This window comes from Heterodontus francisci, chromosome 13, assembly GCF_036365525.1.
Source record: "Heterodontus francisci isolate sHetFra1 chromosome 13, sHetFra1.hap1, whole genome shotgun sequence".
NCBI classification, from domain to species: domain Eukaryota; kingdom Metazoa; phylum Chordata; class Chondrichthyes; order Heterodontiformes; family Heterodontidae; genus Heterodontus; species Heterodontus francisci.
In genome coordinates this window covers 90023764-90033086 of record NC_090383.1, presented here as the reverse complement: position 1 = coordinate 90033086, position 9323 = coordinate 90023764, and the positions used below count along the sequence as shown (strand labels likewise).

The window sequence follows — 9323 nt, the reverse complement described above, 5'->3', positions numbered from 1 at the left end:
ACTGCGAGCCAGGTAAAATCAGCTCATTCAGTACAGACTAGAGATTGAATCAGGTTGTGCTTTGAATAAAAACACTGCTACATTTAGTTTTCCATAAATTATCTTTCCCACATGAAGCATTAACCAGGAATTTACATTACCTGCACAGAAAAACTGCATCACTTGTTAAAATCTAGATTATTTGCTGTGCCCATTCTTGACATTGGCTAAGTTATCTGACTCAGGCTGGAATGAACGCCATACTTTACTTGAACTAATCCCTCTATGGATTAAATGTATTTATTTCCCCCCTGTACATGGATATTTTTCAGCAGGAGTGTAAGTTTCAAGTCCTGAGGGAAGTCTCATAACTGGAGTAATTGAATCTGCCTTTGTTTCTTTAAGAAGTGATTTCCCTCTCTTTAAAAGCCATACAGTAAAATCACTTGCCCATGATTGTCGGATCAAACCCATATTTACACCTTAGTTTTGGGTTTCTGTTGGCTGATTTCTTGAAAGATTATTAACAGCAGTTTCAGTCATTAAAGAAAGAAGCGGTAAGGGGACCTTAACAGATTATCTTGTCAATGATTTGTTACAAAAATCAGCATCATGACATTAATCAAAGGCAGTTATTTGTTCTTGTTTCTCCGCCTCTTTCTCTGCATTTACCTTAAGGTAGAATTGCTTTGTTTACAGACAGAAAGAAAGATAATGTTCCGAAGTTACTCCAGGCAGTAACTCTACACATCACTACAGAGCAAATCAGAGTAAAAGATGGGGCTGAGGAACGAAACACTCAGAAGAACAGAAATTTGCAGAGAAAATAGACAGGAAATGGTAAGTATAAACATGCAGCAGTTAATAGATATTGTGTGATACTACAGTAATTGATTACAGCCCATACCATAGTTCAGCACATATTCCTTTGGGAGAGGAAAATTCATTCAGGGTTTCCTTCCATGTTTACTTACAGGGAAACTTGCAAGAAAACGCATGCATGTGGATGTCAAGTGTGGACAACATTAGAGCTAGTTACGCAGCCTTTTATGGTTGAATAGTCTGCCAACCTTCACTGAAGAATGGCCACTTTGGAAAGGTGCTGTAGGGCTTCAAATGTCCATGGAATTGCAATGCAGCAAAACTCACCTCCTTCACCAAGGAACAACACAAAAGACAAAATATCGGGTTGGAAACAGTTACATAAAGACATCATCAGGCCTGCCAGAACCTTGCAAGGATGATCTTCAAACTTCCCCATTAATTCAATTCCCAATGATAACTTCACTTAGGGGTGCAAACTCAGCTGACAACAGGATTGTAAGTTGTCCTGTAAGAACAATACGCAAAATTTAATATGAAACATATTTGTTAAACAGTATTTTTTTTAGAAAGCTGTCTTAGATTACAGCAAAGTGGAGATTGCAAGTGACCCTTATCTCAAGGGTCAGACCCTTATTATACTGACAAAAACCTTTTGAACATCTTTGCAACCAAAAAAACCACAGCTTTTATTACTGAAAGTTTCACGCAGATTGAGTTTGAGCAGTAAACATGGATCTACAGCATAAAAACCTATTTATATACTTCAGCATAAATTGGCAATCTCACTCAGATTGCAAGGCTGTTTCATCAATGTTGACCCTGAACTGCTGGCCAGAATGTTGAAGCAGCACTTCACCGCTCCTGTAGTGTAGACAAAGCCCAATGAGCATCTGAAGAAATTCCTGTTCTTCACACACTCTGCTCCAAATGGACCAAGTGGGGATGGTTATCGATCCCCTCCAAGATCAATTATATTTCACTAGTGACAGTTTAGAGCATCTCGACGCCTTCAGCAGGACTCAAGGCAGCTTCCAGCTGGCATGAGTTCTGCTAAAGTCTTTAAAGAGTGGATTTCCTGGGTAGCCTGGCAAATCACCCTAGAATGCCCTCATGATGTGGGGGTGGGCAGAAGGTCTTCTCATGAGTCCTTTTCTGGAATTTAAAGTTCAGCGCAAACAGAGCGGAATCTTGGGATTGGGGATGTTATAGTCCGGAAAGCTAGTTGGTGAAAGATAATACTGGAGCCAATCTTTACTCAGTCTTATATTTATTTACAACGCAAAACAGATGGACCGCTGGGTTGAGCACTACCTAGAACTGTACTCCAGGGAGAATGCTGTCACTGAGACTGCCCTCAATGCAGCCCAGCCTCTACCAGTCATGGATGAGCTGGACATACAGCCAACCAAATCGGAACTCAGTGATGCCATTGATTCCCTAGCCAGCGGAAAAGCCCCTGGGAAGGACAGCATTACCCCTGAAATAATCAAGAGTGCCAAGCCTGCTATACTCTCAGCACTACATGAACTGCTATGCCTGTGCTGGGACGAGGGAGCAGTACCCCAGGACATGCGCGATGCCAACATCATCACCCTCTATAAAAACAAAGGTGACCGCGGTGACTGCAACAACTACCGTGGAATCTCCCTGCTCAGCATAGTGGGGAAAGTCTTTGCTCGAGTCGCTCTGAACAGGCTCCAGAAGCTGGCCGAGCGCGTCTACCCTGAGGCACAGTGTGGCTTTCGTGCAGAGAGATCGACTATTGACATGCTGTTCTCCCTTCGTCAGATACAGGAGAAATGCCGTGAACAACAGATGCCCCTCTACATTGCTTTCATTGATCTCACCAAAGCCTTTGACCTCGTCAGCAGACGTGGTCTCTTCAGACTACTAGAAAAGATCGGATGTCCACCAAAGCTACTAAGTATCATCACCTCATTCCATGACAATATGAAAGGCACAATTCAACATGGTGGCTCCTCATCAGAGCCCTTTCCTATCCTGAGTGGTGTGAAACAGGGCTGTGTTCTCGCACCCACACTTTTTGGGATTTTCTTCTCCCTGCTGCTTTCACATGCGTTCAAATCCTCTGAAGAAGGAATTTTCCTCCACACAAGATCAGGGGGCAGGTTGTTCAACCTTGCCCGTCTAAGAGCGAAGTCCAAAGTACGGAAAGTCCTCATCAGAGAACTCCTCTTTGCTGACGATGCTGCTTTAACATCTCACACTGAAGAGTCTCATCGACAGGTTTGCGTCTGCCTGCAATGAATTTGGCCTAACCATCAGCCTCAAGAAAACGAACATCATGGGGCAGGACGTCAGAAATGCTCCATCCATCAATATTGGCGACCACGCTCTGGAAGTGGTTCAAGAGTTCACCTACCTAGGCTCAACTATCACCAGTAACCTGTCTCTAGATGCAGAAATCAACAAGCGCATGGGTAAGGCTTCCACTGCTATGTCCAGACTGGCCAAGAGAGTGTGGGAAAATGGCGCACTGACACGGAACACAAAAGTCCGAGTGTATCAGGCCTGTGTCCTCAGTACCTTGCTCTACGGCAGCGAGGCCTGGACAACGTATGCCAGCCAAGAGCGACGTCTCAATTCATTCCATCTTCGCTGCCTTCGGAGAATACTTGGCATCAGGTGGCAGGACTATATCTCCAACACAGAAGTCCTTGAAGCGGCCAACACCCCCAGCTTATACACACTACTGAGTCAGCGGCGCTTGAGATGGCTTGGCCATGTGAGCCGCATGGAAGATGGCAGGATCCCCAAAGACACATTGTACAGCGAGCTCGCCACTGGTATCAGACCCACCGGCCGTCCATGTCTCCGTTATAAAGACGTCTGCAAACGCGACATGAAATCGTGTGACATTGATCACAAGTCGTGGGAGTCAGTTGCCAGCATTCGCCAGAGCTGGCGGGCAGCCATAAAGACAGGGCTAAATTGTGGCGAGTCGAAGAGACTTAGTAGTTGGCAGGAAAAAAGACAGAGGCGCAAGGGGAGAGCCAACTGTGCAACAGCCCCAACAAACAAATTTCTCTGCAGCACCTGTGGAAGAGCCTGTCACTCCAGAATTGGCCTTTATAGCCACTCCAGGCGCTGCTTCACAAACCACTGACCACCTCCAGGCGCGTATCCATTGTCTCTCGAGATAAGGAGGCCCAAAGAAAAGAAGAAAATATTTATTTACAGAGTGAAACATTACAAACATACACCTCCAAACTCAACCACACCATAGTTTCAATAACTCTTTTTATGTAATTTCAAGCAAAACCCCAGTTAATTCCCTGTAGCTGCATATAATTAAACACAAAAGATATAAAATTAACAGGAGTTGTGGGGTGTGGGGAGAGGTTGGGGGCAGTATAGTTGGAGTTGTTATTTTCATGGAGGCAGAATAGAAGGGGCTTTACTCATCAACGCTATACTTCACGTGGGAATTCTGGCATATCCCAGGGGTCACCATTGACCAGAGACATAACATAAATACTGTTGCTACAAGAGCAGGCCAGTGGTTGGATATTCTGCCAAGAGTGACTCACCTCCTGATTCCCCAAAGCCTGTCCGCCATCTACAAGGCACAAGTCAGGAGGTGATGGAATACTCTCCACTTGCCTGGCTGAGTGGACCTCCAACAATACTCAAGAAGCTCAACACCATCCAGAACACTGATCGGCACCACGTCCACCACCTTAAATATTCACTCCCTCAACCACCAGCGCATAGTATCTGCAGTGTGTTGCATCTATAAGATGCACTGCAGAAACTTTCCAAGGTTTCTTGGACAGCACCTACCAAATCCATGACCTCTGCCACCAAGAAGGACAAGGGCAATAGGTGCATGGGAACACCACCACCTTCAATTTCCCCTCCAAGTTACACACATTCTGATTTGGAAATATTTTGCGTGCCTTCATCATCACTGGGTCAAAATCCTGGAACTACCTACCTAACAGCACTGTGGAAGTACCTTCACCATATAGACTGCAATGGTTCAAGATGAAGCTCACCATCACCTTCTCAAGAACAATTAGGGATTCGCAAAAAAATGCTGGCCTTGCTAGCAACACCCACATCCCAGGAATGAGTATTAAAAAAAGGTATCGAAAATGAAAACGCCTCCAATTCTCCATTGCTATTTCTCACTTTGGTGACTTGTGTACCACTAGTCCTATATATGAACTCAGAAGGGTGTGTTTAACACAAGTTTCCATATTTTCACTAGATTCAATCCATACCAGACATTTTTAATATACATCACAAGCAAACATGAGCCTGAGTCCATCATCACATGTGCTCTTTCCAGCAGGAGGAACAACTAATTGTTCCCCTGTACAGTTCAGAGATTAACTAGGTCAAGAAAAGAAAGAACTTGCATTTATATAGCATGTTTCACAAGAGGGTAGATCTGGCCTCAATTTAACATTGGATCTAAAAGGCAGAACTTCTTGCAGTCCCTCAGCACTACATTGAAACATCAGCCCAGGTATGTTTTGTTCAAGTCTCTGGAGAGGGATTTGCACTTACAATTTTCTGACTCAGGGGCAAAAGTGCCACCACTGAGCCACGCCTGACATAACAGGAACTGGAGATCGAACGTACAACCTCTCTGCTCTGTGTAGTTCAGCTATTCTCTGGACAAACGTGCTGATCTATCAGGGGAGCTTACTGAAATCAATGTTTTTTGAAAATATCTCATCCTGAGCACCTGCTTTGACAAATTTTAATGCAAGAATGTATAGGGCATTGAAGATTTTCAAATAAATCTATAAATTAATGTAAATATGAAACATGGCTACTTTGCTTTTAAAAGCTATTAAACTTCATGCATTCAAATCTGACAAGCTGCAAGACACGGATTAGTCACTTTTACATGTTACTTTTGACAAAATATGCTTTTAATCATTTGCTGGAAATGGATTGCTTTGAGTAATCTGAAAAATTACTCATTGGATTTTTGCTTATGTTATGTGAGATTTCGACATTATCTGCTGTCATAAACAGAACTAAACAAAACTGTGCCAGAAATGACATTTGACCCACTTAGTAAACAAAGGAATAGCGCACAATTATACTGTTGGATCGTGTAGTACAGTTAACAAACGTAGATAAAAGTCATATATATTCCACTAATATAGCCAATTCTCCTTTGACTGGTGCTGCCTCCTCCTTTCCCTTTACTGCTATATTACAAACAGGAATATTTTTACAAGAGTATGATGTTTTACAGGAATGATAAGAGTTTTCTACTGAAAAACTATTATCCTCTGTTACTGTGTTATAACACTCCCTAATGTATTTAATGACACTGTACCATATATCAGCCAGTCATGTCACTGAAAATAAATTGCAATGAGTTCACTTAAAATCTCAATCGTTGGTCAGAATGTTGTGTGGTATTGCGATATACAAACTAGGGTGCCTGTAGGCTCAAAGCTAGCTCTGAGCTGAGTTGTTGACTTTTTCTTTAAATTATCCAAGTACTTCTGGTCTAGAGATGGAAATAATCCTACAGGGTTCCCAATTTAGAGGTGACCTATTGCTAATAATTATGCATGTGTGGCCAGTCAGTGGGTGAGGATGAGGGAGTAACAGCATCATTTTTACTGTAAGATTAAGAAGCAGATTTGTGATTTTGAATCTTCTTCATTTGGTGTTGGTTGGCAGTCAATTAACTAGCAGAATTTAAATGAAAATATGTCAGAGATTTATTTTAACTTGATTGCATAATTATGTTTTACGCCATCATAAAACACAACAATTAAATGTTGGAAATCGGGGAAGATTTTCAGTTTTTAATGTGACTTACACTTAGGCCATAAAAATGCAATTAAAGAAACAGAACAGGGAAAAAAAATAACTAAAAAAAAACTGCAAATAAAGATGAGAAAGATGACTGTTTCCTGTTTCCACTTCTGAACCTGGAGTGGGTGCAACCCAGAGTTAGACCCGAAAATGGGCCCATTTTGCCAATGTCGAGATACACTGAAGCATTTTTCCAATCTCATTAGAATGCACCTGAACTTTAAGTTGACATAAATCGGCATAAACAATCGGGGCCCAAGGAAAGAACCAAATCCATACCATATATTTCCTTTCCTTAAGTATCAAAATTTAAATTTCAACTCATTTTGCTATCATTCATGCATTCAGGCACAGCATGTTTAGGAACCTGCAATTGGGGAAGTTTTTCAATTTTTAATGTGACCTATACTTACATCATAAAAAAGGCATTAAAAGACACAGAAAATACAGAGCAAGCCTCAGTGAAGACAGTTTTTTAAAGTTGCAACAAATTGTCATTAACAGGTCTGAAGAATGATTTTGTTTCCTTTAGTGCTGTTATGTTTATGCAGGATTGCTGGATATGGTATGTATATCTGATTTATCTCAGAGCAAGGCAGATATTACACTTGTATTAAATCATCAACTGGTTTATTTATAGCACTTTAAACTATATTAGTTCTTAGATGATTTCAATACATGTCTCCTCATAGCAGTCAGTGTGTTTTCTGTAGGAGATCCTAGCTGTGTCTTTTAGTTTCACTTTTAATGCAAGTTCCATCCATAGGCTTAAGCAATCAAACACAGTGAACATAGATAACTGGACAGACTAATACAATCAAACCGAGATCAAGTGCCTGGTCACAAAGTTCAGAGCTCCCCTGAACAAATGCAATTGGAGGATATTCTCATTTGAGAGTCAGGGGAATGGCCAGTTTTGTGATTGGAGGCTCCTTAGGGTTACAGGGTTTGATGGACAGCCAAAAAATATTGAGGAGACATGTGTGCAACTCACTTATGCCCATAGAGCGATCATCTTTTAAGGCACGTAATTGGTTTGCACCAAGATTTCACATGTCATTGGCACAAATGCAGAGAAAACTCCAAACTCAGTATCAGTCTCAACCGACTGCACTACTGAGTAATGGATTTTATTTATTTAGAGATACAGCACTGAAACAGGCCCTTTGGCCCACTGAGTCTGTGCTGACCAACAACCGCCCATTTATACTAATCCTATATTCCTACTACATCCCGAACTGTCCCTATATTTCCCTACCACCTACCTATACTAGGGGCAATTTATAATGGCCAATTTACCTACCAACCTGCAAGTCTTTTGGCATGTGGGAGGAAACCAGAGCACCCAGAGAAAACCCACGCAGACACAGGGAGAACTTGCAAACTCCACACAGGCAGTACCCAGAATTGAACCCGGGTCGCTGGAGCTGTGAGGCTGCGGTGCTAACCACTGCACCGCTGTGTGGAAAGTGGTGAACAAGGATCCACCAAAGGGGGAGCTCAAAATAATGTGTTTAAAATTAAACCCCATTACAATAAGACCAGGTGAAGACAGTAAAAGACCGTTCGACACCTTTCTCACCTGGTCCTAACACCAGGTTTGTGTTCCCTTGAGTATCGAAGGTTAAGGGGTGATCTAATTGAGGTGTTTAAAATTATTAAAGGATTCAGAGGAGTGTGAGGTGATGCATTTTGGCAGAAGGGATAGGGTGAGGCAATATAGACTGGCACAGTTCTAAAGAGTGTGCAGGAACAGAGGGATCTGGGGGTGCACATGAATCAATCTTTGAAGGTGGCAGAACATATTGACAGAGTAGTTAGCAAAGCAGAAGGGATCTTGGGCTTCATAAATAGAGGCATTGAGTATAAAAGCAGGGAGGTTATGCTGAACCTTTATAAAGTTCTGGTTTGGCCACAACTTAAGTATTGCATCCAGTTTTGGTCAACACTTTAGAATGGTTGTGAGGGACCTTGAGAGGGCGCAGAGGAGATATACCAGAATGGTTCCAGGATTGCTCCGCAGAGAGCTGGCATAGACAATATGGGCCGAATGGCCTCCTTCTTTGCTGTATATGATGCTATGATTTGATTAGGTAGGTAGAGAGAAACTATTTCCTCTGATTGAAGGGTGGGGGGTCGGGGGGGCGGAGGGCGTCCAGATCCCTTCCCATTCTCATTGGCTGATCTAGTTTAAAATCGAGGCTTTAGTAACACTCCAGTATACAGTGACAGAGTTGACAACTACCACTCGTTGGAATTGTACTTACTTGCTGGTTGGTTAAAACTGTGACTTATTAAAGTCACTATGAAAAGTAAGCATGAATAAGATAAATGTTGTAAATGGGTTTTGCATGGTGAGCAAAAGTGCCACTTGATGTAGTACGTGACTCCATAAACAGATGGTTTCAGATTGATTTCTGAGTCTCTGCTGAGTTAACTGATCTCAGCTAATGTAGCAGTCAGGGCTGCAACCAGCCTCAGTGCAGTGTGGCCTGGGTGGGGGAAGCCTGCCAGGGTTCCTCCTGATTGTTTTCCAGTGAGCCTGGCTGCTATGTGCAGATGTTAGCTGATAACGGGATCAAGGTCGACTGTTCTGCCTTCCCAGGGTCAAAAAACCCACTGACACTCAACGTCTGGGCTCACACTTGCGGGAGGCAGGAGTTGCTGCCAAGGCCTGTGGAATTGTAACCTGCAAACTGCAGAGG

General features: G+C 42.6%; 1 long non-coding RNA gene across 1 annotated transcript; it reads left to right on the top strand.

Annotated features, from left to right (window-relative positions):
* Positions 1-651: 651 nt before the first annotated feature.
* LOC137376494 (uncharacterized) lies at positions 652-1324 on the top strand. The gene is made up of 2 exons (XR_010976256.1): positions 652-819; positions 956-1324. It is a non-coding gene; the product is annotated as an uncharacterized lncRNA (long non-coding RNA).
* The last annotated feature ends 7999 nt before the right edge of the window (positions 1325-9323 follow it).